Below are 12854 nucleotides of genomic sequence, written 5' to 3'. Positions count from 1 at the left end.
TAAATAAGAAACAGCAGTGGCCCCAGCACCGACCCTTGGGGAACACCCCACTTAACAGTGCCCCATTGGGATTGAACATCACTACCACTCTCAATATTGCGGAGAATTACCTTCTGCTTTCTGTTCTTAAAGTAAGAGGCGAACCAATTGTAAGCTACTCCCCTTACTCCATAATGGTCCAACTTCTGCAGTAATATTTTTTGGTCAACACAGTCAAAAGCCTTAGTTAAATCAAAGGAAACACATAGCGTTCGCAACCTTTTATTTAATCCGTCCAAAACCTCACAGAGAAAAGAGAATATAGCATTTTCAGTTGTTAAACCATTTCTAAAACCAAACTGAACATTTGACAGCAAATTATGTGAATTTAAATGCTCCAGTAACCTTGTATATACAACCTTCACGATAACTTTAGCAAACACCGATGGCATAGAAATAGGTCTAAAATTGTCAACATTATCAATGTCTCCCTTTTTATAAAGTGGCTTCACTACCGAGTACTTTAATCGGTCAGGAAACCGACCACTCCTAAAGAAAAAGTTACAGATATGGCTAAGCACTGGGCTTACATACATAGAACAATACTTCAGTATTCTGCTAGATACCCCTTCATATCCATGAGAGTTCTTGGTCTTTAGTGATTTAATTATTAACTCAATCTCTCTCTTGTCAGTATCATGGAGGAGCATTTCAGGTAAAAGTCTCGGAACACTTTTTTCTAAGAGCGCTATATGATTCCCTGTTGGGACTAGGTTTCTATTTAGTTCACCTGCTATATTCAGAAAGTGATTATTAAATACTGTGCATATATGCGACTTATCAGTAACACGGACATTCCCACTACGCACTGATTCTATATCCTCGACCTGTCTTTGCAGACCAGCCACTTCCTTTACGACTGACCATATGGTTCTAATTTTATCCTGAGACTTAGCTATTCTATCTGCATACCACATACTTTTTGCCTTCCTAATAACATTTTTAAGCACCTTATAATACTGTTTAATGGGCTGCTGCATTTAGATTTTGACTGTTTCTAAAGTTTTGATATAATTGCCACTTTGTTCTACAAGATATTCTTATCCCTCTAGTCAGCTACCCAGGCTGTCTGTTTGTGCTAGTACCCTATTTTGAACGTTCAAACGGAAAGCAACTTTCAAAGAGCACGAGAAAAGTCTTGAGAAAAGCATATTTATCGTCTACTGTATCAGCGCTATAAACATCTTGCCACTCTTGTTCCATGATAAGGTTTACAAAGGTCTCTACAGCAACTGGATCAGCTTTCCTAAACAGCTGATGACTATATTTAACACGTGTTGCAGCACAAAAATCTTTTAGAGTTAAAATTTGTGCATCATGATCTGAAAGGTCATTCACCTTTTTGCTAACAGAATGCCCTAGTAATGAGGAATGAACAAAAATGTTGTCTATGGTTGTTCTACTGTTCCCTTGCACTCTCGTTGGAAAGAATACGGTTTGCATAAGATTATATGAATTAAGGAGGTCTATCAGCATCCTCTTCCTTGCACAATCACTTATACAATTAATATTGAAGTCACATCATATAACTAACTTTTTGTATTTCCTATAAAGTGAACCAAGAACCTCCTCTAGCTTTATCAAAAATGTTGTGAAATCGGAGTCTGGGGATCTATAAATAACAACAGTTAGAAGTTAAGCTCCATTAAATTTAACCATACCTGCACAACATTCAAACACCTTTTCAGTGCAGTACTTTGAAACATCAATTGACTCAAATGGGATGCCGTTTTTCACATACATGGCTACTCCCCCACACCGCAAAGAGCTCCTCGAAAAGCTGCCAGCCAACCTGTATCCTGGTAAAGGAAGCCTCTGAATTATCTCCTTATTTAAGAAGTGTTCAGATATACCAATAATTTCAGAGTCAACATCTATAAGCAGTTCACTAACTTTATCTCTAATACCTTGTATATTTTGATGAAGTATACTAATTCCCTCATTACTCGGATACCTAAGCTTTGTCAAAAGTGATTCCCTTGTTAGAGAGACTTCCCTTAAGCAGGAATACCTATCAGCTGACTTCAATCTAAAAAAGGTGCAGCTCTAACACCCACTACTGCAGGAATTTTCCCATGAGTGATCCCACCAACCCCACCTATGCTGTCACCTATAAGCTTTGCCAACCTCCCCTTCCCATACCTGTTGAGGTGGAGGCCATGTCTAGTGAAACCCGTCCTGCTGATAGATTCCACCGACACCACTGAAATGTGACCCATGCTTTCTGTCATCAGCGGACCCCCAAGTCTCATGTTATTAAGCCTGACGGCTGTATTAAGATGGGGCCGATTGAGACGCTGAAACAGTTCCACGAAATGCACATTCGTGTTGTCAGTCTGAGTGGCTATCTTTTCCAGGTCACCATCTATGTCATGCTCCCTATCCCTATCAATACTATTACCAGCCCCACCCACAATCACTACATGATCCTCTGTAGTAAAATCCTTACATAACCCCCCTATGTTAAGTCACCTGAGCCAGTCCTGCATTAGGCTTCACAATGTTGGTGACCTGGTACTCACTCCCCAGCACTTTCTGCAACTGCTGGCCTATACCTCTGCCATGAGAACTACCTAACAGCAGAACCTTCTTCTTCCTCTTCGACTTTGCAACTCTTCTAGCCACCGTAACTACTGAGGTCTGCTGCATACTTCCTACATCTACAGCTACTAGAGATTCCTCTCCACTAGACTCTGACAGTTGGTCATATCTATTGTAAACACCAATAGTAAAACTATCTGAAAATCTTCTCCTAGCAGATCTCTTGCCAACAGCCGACTCCCGTTCCCCAACCCCCTTCTCCCTCCTCATCCTATTTAGCTCCTCCTGTGCGTTTTTCAACTGCGCCTGAAGGGCACAGATCTTACGCTCCTGCTCCCCTATCAACTTACTCTTGCTACATAACCTGCAGTTCCAGGAGAGGATCTCACCAGAATGCCCACTGGCTTCCCCACTGCATTCCCCCCAGTGAAAATACTTCGAACAAGTCTCACACCGCAATCCACTACTCACGAACCTACGGCAAAGCCCACACGTCTCACTCATGGAAAAATTTTACTTTTTCTAAGTTCCGCTACTACAATAAGAAGATGTTAAAAACCTGACTACAATAATCACAAATTTACTCTATAAGGGAAGTAACTACTATTATTAACAGTATTAATAAACAACAAATGTGAATATAACAAAAGACTAATACAGAAAGAGAATCAAACGTCTAACTACACAGTAACGAAGCTGAAAACAGTTCCCAAAAGGTTCTTCTGAAATTATTTCACCAGAAAACACAAAAAACACCGGTTGAAGACTACTAAAGTTCCTAAATAAACCACTATACACAAACAATTAATTAGTACTTAGCTTTCGATGCGCCGCTACAGCTGCAACTGGTCAGCGCGGAATGTAAACACAGGTAAGAGGTTACGTTGCTCGATACGAAACACTCACAGATATCAGGACACAACACAAGAAACGCAGAGGTGAATGAAGAAACCACTAATAAGTCACTTATATAGTAAATATTATCACAAAAACCGTTAAAATATGTATCTGAAACCTAAAAATATATAAAAACTTAGAGAGTGATCTCACAGACAGTCACTCGATTATGCCTTACAGTTGCCATGCAGTTGGAATCCGAGAGGTACTTATGAATAATCCTGTATTACAAAGTAATCTGTGAAAGCCAACAACTAAATAATACTTTATGTACAAATGTGATGTATAAATTTCTATTTACGGTAGACAGACGCTTCATGTTTACCTTAACACATATTGTTTCAAAAAGATTTATCCGATTTCACAAGACTGTCTCTTCCACATGAACGAAAATATAACCTTTGGGTACATTTCAACCTACGGATCGAAATTAAAAGTTTCCCGGGGCGCTAGCTGTAAGTTACAGGCTCACTTGGTTACTGGTCGGAGTCTCTCTGGCGCAGCTAGCTCACTCGCTCGTTCAGTTTTCCATTTATTATCCCCCCAATGTGCGTAGAGTAACGTTGGTGATAGCACATCAGCAAAAAGTGTTTCCCGTTTTCTACTTCATCAGCAACAATTCAGTTACAACTGTGTGGCGTGATTTTCGTCTATAGCACGGCAATGAGCTGCCTCAAAAGTGGCCATAAGATCTGTACAGATCTGCAATGCACCATTGACCTGTAACGTCGTCTGATCTCTCTCTCTCTCTCTCTCTCTGTCTCTCTCTCTCTCTCTCTCTTTTTAAGGGGGGACGAGCTGTGTCTGCCCTTCTTTCAACTTTGGGTAAACTGATACACCGAATGGAAACAGCAATGAATGCAGTACACCAGACTTGCTCGCAAAATTGTGGAGCGAGAATGACAAACGTCTTTATGTTTGTCTTGCGTTCGTTACAGGATACATTCAACATTTCTAAAAGTCCGGTCCTAAACATAATCGAATGAAGTACGCTGACGTTTTACAGGCGCTGGACAAAAATATGGAAACATCGCGAGAAATTTAATCTTGAACATAAATGCAGATGACGGCTAAGCCTGCAGGTGGCGCTGTTGTGTTTGACCACGAAAGGTAGCTGTGCAGCATCCTTACTAGGCTGCAGATGTGTCTTGATCAGAACGTTGTTATGTGTAGTTGTCAGTGTATTAAGTCGGAGCTAAGTCACTTCGAGCGTGGATAAATTCTTGGTGCTCATATGGTGTGTGTTTCCGTAACCAAGAGAGTCGAAGTGTTTGGTGTTTCAAGAGGCATCGTACAGAAAATTTATATGGCATACAGGGAAAGTAGAAAAAAAATCAACCGCTAAGTCACAAAGTGGACGAAAGTCTATGTTGAGTGATCATGGCAGACGGTCACTGAAGAGAACTGTGAAGAAAAATAAGAGGACAACAGCTGCAACATTTACTGCAGAACTAAATGCACTCGTGAACCGTGTAGGCACCAAAACGACACGAAGAGATCTCCATAATCAGGGAATTGCACGGCGAGCTGGATTCCAAGTTGCTCACCAGCGTCGCAGATACCCATAATAGGAAACCGTGGTGCCGATGACATAACATCTAGACTACGAACCAATGGAAGAAAGTCATTTGGTCGGATAAGTCTTGTTTCACACTTTTTCGAATTTCTGGACGAGTTTACGTCCCAAGAGTGAAAAATGGCGGGAGGTTCGGTGCCCGTTTGGGAACCTATATCGTTATGTAGAGTTCCTAGATAACAGAACGCAGCATGTCATTCTCAATGGAGAGAAGTCTTCCGAAGTAAGAGTGATTTCAGGAGTGCCGCAGGGGAGTGTCGTAGGACCGTTGCTATTCACAATATATATTAATGAGCTTGTGGATAACATCGGAAGTTCACTGAGGCTTTTTGCGGATGATGCTGTGGTACATCGAGAGGTTGTAACAATTGAAAATTGTACTGAAATGCAGGAGGATCTGCAACGAATTGACGCATGGTGCAGGGAATGGCATTGAATCTCAATGTAGCTAAATGTAATGTGCTGCGAATACATAGAAAGAAAGATCCTTTATCATTTAGCTACAATATAGCAGGTCAGCAACTGGAAGCAGTTAATTCCATAAATTATCTGGGAGTAGGCATTAGGAGTGATCTGAAATGGAATGATCACATAAAGTTCATCGTCGGTAATGCAGATAACAGACTGAGATTCATTGGAAGAATCCTAAGGAAATGCAATCCTAAAACAGAGGAAGTACGTTACAGTACACATCCAGAATGAGAATTCTAATTCTGGAAACATCCCCCAGGCTGTGGCTAAGCCATGTCTCCGCAATATCCATTCTTTCAGGAGTGCTAGTTCTGCAGGTACGCAGGAGAGCTTCTGTAAAGTTTGGAAGGTAGGAGGCGAGGTACTGGCGGAAGTAAAGCTGTGAGGACGGGGCGTGAGTCGTGCTAGGGTAGCTCAGTTGGTAGAGCACTTGCCCGCGAAAGGCAGAGGTCCCGAGTTAGAGTCTCGGTCCGGTACACAGTTTTAATCTGCCAGGAAGTTTTACAGTACACTTGTTCGCCCACTGCCTGAATATTGCTCACAAGTGTGGGATCCGTACCAGATAGGGTTGATAGATGAGATAGAGAAGATCCAACGGAGAGCAGCGCGCTTCGTTACAGGATCACTTAGTAATCGCGAAAGCGTTACGGAGATGATAGATAAACTCCAGTGGAAGACTTTGCAGGAGAGACGCTCAGTAGCTCGGTACGTGCTTTTGTTGAAGTTTCGAGAACATACCTTCACCGAGGAGTGAAGCGGTATATTGCTCCCTCCTACGTATATATCGCGAAGAGAACATGAGGATAAAATCAGAGAGATTGGAGCCGACACAGAGGCATACCGACAATCTTTCTTTCCACGAACAATACGAGACTGGAAGGGAGAACCGATAGAGGTACTCAAAGTACCCTCCGCCACACACCGTCAGGTGGCTTGCGGAGTATGGATGTAGATGTAGATATTTCATGGGCCTCATCGTTACTGCCAAGGATGATGTGACCTTTTTGGACGATCATGTTCATCACATGGCACAATCTTTGTTCGCCAATGGTGATACTATGTTCTAAGACGACAGGACTCTTGTTCACACAGCTCGCATCGTCCAGGACTGGTTTTCTGACCAGGAGGACGAATTGTCGCATCTTCCCTGGCCGCCACAGGCACCAGATCTCAATATTATTGAACCTTGAAAAGGAGCGTCATCGCTCTCCACCTCCAGCATCGATACCTGAAATTGCCATTATTTTGCTGGAAGAATGGTATAAAATTCGCTTGAGAACCATACATGACCAGTATTTATCCAGTCCGAGACGACTGGAAGCTGATTTGAAAAAAAAATGTCTCTGAGCATTATGGGACTTAACTTCTTAGGTCATCAGCCCCCTAGAACTTAGAACTACTTAAACCTATCTAACCTAAGGACATCACACACATCCATGCCCGAGGCAGGATTCGAACCTCCGACCGTAGCGGTCGCGCGGTTCCAGACCGTAGCGCCCTGAACCGCACGGTCACAGCGGCCGGCGCTGATTTGAATGCCAACGGCATTCCTACAACGTATTGGGCCTAGTAATGTCTTTTTTGATGTTTCCATATTTTTGTCCACAGCGGATGCGTAAACGCTTTTAAAAACGAATCGTGAGCTGAAATTAAGCTCATGCATAAAATCAATATTCGCTTCAACCTTCTAACTTGATTCATGAGAAAGCTGCAAAAGATAAAGTCTATGCAGCAAGCCCATGACCGGATTATAGGCCTCACAGCAAGTAGACTGCCGCTTTCCTATTCGCAGGATGAGGGGTGGCGTGTTAGTCATGCGGCCGCATTTTACCGACGGTATTCATTTTGACAGTAGGCTGTTTCGAAATGGGACGGTGCTGGAGGGGTTGGGTCAAGTAAAAATCCCTCAACTGGGATTGAACACGGGATCTCAATGGCCAGTCTAGCGTTCTACTCGCTTTCTTTTTTTTCCTCGGCCTTCGGTCTGGGCGGACATCACATGACTCCCGATCAAGTTCATCGTTGAATACTTCACTCTGGTTTTTTTTTATTACAGAGGGCAGCCAATCCTCTGAACAAACACGCTGAGCTACCGTGCCGGCACTCACGAGATCACCACGACCACTTGAAATAATTTATGAATTAACAATGAAATCCAGACATTAGCAGCTTATAGGCGTTGATAAATATCAACAGAGAGAGTTGCAAATGTGTGCCCCGAACGGGACTCGAGCCCTTGACCTTCTGCTTACATGGCAGACACACTATTGGACTGAGTCATCGAAGACACAGAGGATACTGCAGCTGCAGGGACTTATCTCTGGCACGCTCCCCGTGAGACCCACGTTACTTACTGTCCACACACTACATTTGTAGTGCCCCTGCCCACTACACTCATTACTTGCAGCAGTCAGTCTTCCGCTTCCCGTAAGAGTTTGAGCAATAGGAGTGCATCCGCACTGAAGAAGATCATTGGCTTGTAAGCCTTGTGTGCATGAAGATGGTATCTGTTCTTTGGGACATGTCGGTAGATTGCCTGCCTCCAGTAATGAGTATAGTGGGCAGGAGCACGACAAATGTAGTGTGTGAAGAGTAAGTTGGAAATGTGGGTCTCACGGGGAGCGTGCCAGAGATAAGTCCCTGCAGTCGCACTGTCCTCTGTGTCCTCGATGGCTCACTCGGACACAGCGTCTGCCATATAAGCAGAAGCTCCCAGTCGGGTCACATATTTTCAACCGTCCCCGTTGATATTTATCAACGCCTGTAAGCAGCTAATGGTCTAGATTTCATTGTAATTTCATTCTTCGAAAGCTGCAAGATCACCAATGGTTGTTGTTGTGGTCTTCAGTCCTGAGACTGGTTTGATGCAGCTCTCCATGCTACTCTATCCTGTGCAAAGTTCTTCATCTCCCAGTACCTACTGCAAACTACATCCTTCTGAATCTGCTTAGTGTATTCAACTCTTGGTTTCCCTCTACGATTTTTACCCTCCACGCTGCCCTCCGATACTAAATTGGTGATCCCTTGATGCCTCAGAACATGTCCTACCAACCGATCCCTTCTTCTAGTCAAGTTGTGCCACAAACTCCTCTTCTCCCCAATCCTATTCAACACCTCCTCATTAGTTGTGTGATCTACCCATCTAATCTTCAGCATTCTTCTGTAGCACCACATTTCGAAAGCTTCTATTCTCTTCTTGTCCAAACTATTCATCGTCCACGTTTCACTTCCATACGTGGCTACACTCCATACAAATACTTTCAGAAACGACTTCCTCCCACTTAAATCTAAACCCGATGTTAACAAATTTCTCTTATTCAGAAACGCTTTCCTTGCCATTGCCAATCTACTTAGACCAGTCTACTTCGACCATCATCAGTTGTTTTGCTCCCCAAATAGCAAAACTCCTTTACTACTTTAAGCGTCTCATTTCCTAATCTAATTCCCTCAGCATCACCCGACTTAATTCGACTACATTCCATTATCCTCGTTTTGCTTTTGTTGACCTTCATCTTATATCCTCCTTTCAAGACACTATCCATTCCGTTCAACTACTCTTCCAGGTCCTTTGCTGTCTCCTACAGAATTACAATGTCATCGGTGAACCTCAAAGTTTTTTTTCTTCTCCATGGATTTTAATACCTACTCCGAATTTTTCTTTTGTTTCCTTCACTGCTTGCTCAATATAAAGATTTAATAACGTCGGGGAGAGGCCACATACCTGTCTCACTCCCTTCCCAACCACTGCTTCCCTTTCATGTCCCTCGACTCTTATAACTAACATCTGGTTTCTGTAAAATTGTAAATAGCCTTTCGCTCCCTGTATTTTACCCCTGCCACCTTCAGAATTTCAAAGAGAGTTTTCCAATCAACATTGTCAAAAGCTTTCTATAAGTCTACAAATGCTAGAAACGTAGGTTTGCCTTTCCTTAATCTAGCTTCTAAGATAAATCGTAGGGTCAGTATTGCCTCACGTGTTCCGATATTTCTACGGAATCCAAACTGATCTTCCCCGAGGTCGGCTTCTACCAGTTTTTCCATTCGTCTTAAAGAACTTACGTTAGTATTTTGCAGCGGTGACTTATTAAACTTGTAGTTCGATAATTTTCACATCTGTCAACACCTGCCTTCTTTGGGATTGGAATTATTATATTCTTCTTGAAGTCTGAGGTTATTTCGACTGTCTCATACATCTTGATCACCAGATGGTAGAGTTTCGTCAGGACTGGCTCTCCCACGGCTGTCATTAGTTCTAATAGGATGTTGTCTACTCTCGGGGCCTTGTTTCGACTCAGGTCTTTCAGTGCTCTTTCAAACCCTTCACGCAGTATCATTTCTCCCATTTCATCCTCATCTACATCCTCTTCCATGTCCATAATATTGTCCTCAAGTACATCGCCCTTGTATAGACCCTCGATATACTGCTTCCACCTTTCTGCTTTCCCTTCTTTGCTTAGAACTGGGTTTCCATCTGAGCTCTTGGTATTCATACAAGTGGTTCTCTTTTCTCTAAAGGTGTCTTTAATTTTCCTGTAGGCAGTATAACCCCTAGTGAGATAAGCCTTTACATCCTTAAATTTGTCCTCTAACCATCGCTGCTTAGCAATTTTGCACTTCCTGTCGATCTCATTTTTGAGACGTTTGTATTCCTTTTTGCCTGCTTCATTTACTGCATTTTTATATTTTCTCCTTTCATCAATTAAATTCAAAATTTCTTCTGTTACCCAAGGATTTCTACTAGCCCGCGTCGTTTTACCTACTTGATCATCTGCTGTCTTCACTATTTCATTCCTCAAAGCTTCTTCTTCTACTGTATTTCTTTTCACCATTCCTGTCAATTGTTCCCTTATGCTCTCCCAGAAACTCTGAAAAACCTCTTGTTTAGTCAGTTTATCCAGGTCCCATCTCCTTAAGTTCCCACCTTTTTGCAGTTTCTTCAGTTTTAATCTACAGTTCATAACCAATAGATTGTGGTCAGAGTCAACATCTGCCCCTGGAAATGTCTTACAATTTAAAACCTGCTTCCTAAATCTCTGTCTTACCATTATATAATCTATCTGAAACCTGTCAGTATCCCCAGGCTTTTTCCATGTATACAACCTTCTTTTATGATTCTTGAACCAAGTGTTAGCAATGATTAAGTTGTGCTCTGTGCAAAATTCTACCAGGCGGCTTCCTCTTTCATTTCGTAGCCCCAATCCATATTCACCTACTACGTTTCCTTCTCTCCCTTTTTCTACTACCGAATTCCAGTCACCCATGACTATTAAATTTTCGTCTGCTTTCACTATCATACATTTCTTCAATTTCTTCGTCATCTGCAGAGCTAGTTGGCATATAAACTTGTACTACTGTAGTAGGCGTGGGCTTCGTGTCTATCTTGGCCACAATAATGCGTTCACTATGCTGTTTGTAGTAGCTTACCCGCACTCCCATTTTTTATTCATTATTAAACCTACTCCTGTATTACCCCTATTTGATTTTGTATTCATAGCCCTGTATTCACCTGACCAAAAGTCTTGTTCCTCCTGCCACCGAACTTCACTAATTCCCACTATATCTAACTTTAACCTATACAATGGTATCATCTTCATATATGAATTTATTTAGTCCTGTGAAATCGGTTGAATAGTATTATGTACACTGGGTCTCTCAAAAGCTTGGGAAAAGCATTTTACAGACGGTGGAGGAAGTTTCAGGCGCTCGAAGGTATTGAAATGAACAATCCACGTCGGTTCATCCGGCAGACAACTTTTTATTACTGAAATGCATTGTTCATTTCAGTACTTTAGACCGCCTGAAACATTTAATCGTTTGTTATGCGTCCACGCTGGAGTTTACCACTATTTAAAGCGTGTTCAGTCTCCTTATCTAAGGTGGGGTATTATTAGTGACAGGAACATACACACATGCGTATAATGTATGATGCACCGGTATGTAATGTTCCGATTGTCCACAGAAACGTAAGTAACTTATCTTATCTCTATCGATAGGAATTTTACGAAAAACTGAGTTGTTCCAACTACAGTGAGCATGACAAGCGTCTCGACAAATAATTGTGTCTGATTGTCTGCTGAATTTTCTTTGTGAATACAAATATGATAAAAGTACTTTATAATGAAGATACAAAATGAAAATAACTCTTTTATACTTTGTACATAAAAATAATACAATCATATATTTGTTGGATTGTCATTTAAGACATTAACACTTTAAACCTGTTCCGTTCCGTATGTGATTATTTCTTTTTCCTCTCTACTTCGAATTGTTTGTCAGTTGAGTTATTAACAAAAACATTATTTCTTCACACTGTTTACATTTCAAACTTCCAGAGAAGGCGCTGCTTAAACAAACGCCACAGCCGCCTGAGTCAACAAATATCTGATACACTATGTGATCAAAAGTATCTGTACACGTGGCTGAAAATTACAAGTTGGTGGCGCCCTTTATCGGTATTGGTGGAATTCAGTATGGTGTTGGCCTTGATGTCAGCTTCCATTTTCGCTGGCATACGTTAAATCAGGCGCTGTAAGGTCTCTTGGGGACTGGCAGCCAAATCTTCACGGAGTGCTGCACTGAGGAGAGGTACCGGTGTCGGTCAGGGAGACCTGGCACAAAGTCGGCGTCCTATAGAATTCAGGTCAGGACTCTGTGTAGGCCAGGATGTTACTGTCGTGTAACCACTCCGCCACCGGCCGTGCATTATGAACAGATGCTCGATAGTGTTGAAAGATGCACTTGCCATACCCCAATCGTTCTTCAACAGTGGGAAGCAAGAAGATGCTTAAAACGTCAGTGTAGGCCTGTGCTCTGATAGTGCCACGCAAAACAACAAGAGGTGCAAGCCCCCTCCATGAAAAACACGACCACACCATAACACCACCGCCTCCGAATTTTACTGTTGGCACTACACACGCTGGCAGATGACGTTCACTGGGCATTCGCCATACCCACACCCTGCCATCGGATCTCCACATTGTGTACTGTGATTCGTCACTCCACACAACGTTTTTCCACTGTTCAATCGTCCAATGTTTACGCTCCTTACACCAAGCGAGGCGTCGTTTGGCATGTACCGGCTTGATGTGTGGCTTATGACCAGCCGCTCGACAATGAAAGCCAAGTTTTCTCACCTCCCGCCTAACTGTGATAATACTTCCGGTGGATTCCAATGCAGTTTGGAATTCCTGTGTGATAGTCTGGATATATGTCAGCCTATTACACATTACGACCCTTTCCAACCGACGGCAGTCTATGTCAGTCAACAGACGAGGTCGGACTGTACACTTTTGTGCTGCACGTGTCCCTTCTCGCTTCCACTTCACTATCA

At 42.5% G+C, this 12854-nt stretch overlaps 1 protein-coding gene across 1 annotated transcript in view; it reads right to left on the bottom strand.

Moving 5' to 3' along the window:
* LOC124605992 overlaps positions 1 to 12854 on the bottom strand; it is a 230835-nt gene that overhangs the window by 143876 nt on the left and 74105 nt on the right. The gene's annotated exons all lie outside the window — the stretch shown is intronic.

This window comes from Schistocerca americana, chromosome 3 (genome assembly GCF_021461395.2).
Source record: "Schistocerca americana isolate TAMUIC-IGC-003095 chromosome 3, iqSchAmer2.1, whole genome shotgun sequence".
NCBI lineage: Eukaryota > Metazoa > Arthropoda > Insecta > Orthoptera > Acrididae > Schistocerca > Schistocerca americana.
Note: the sequence above shows the minus strand (reverse complement) of the source record. Positions and strands in the feature narration are given on the sequence as shown.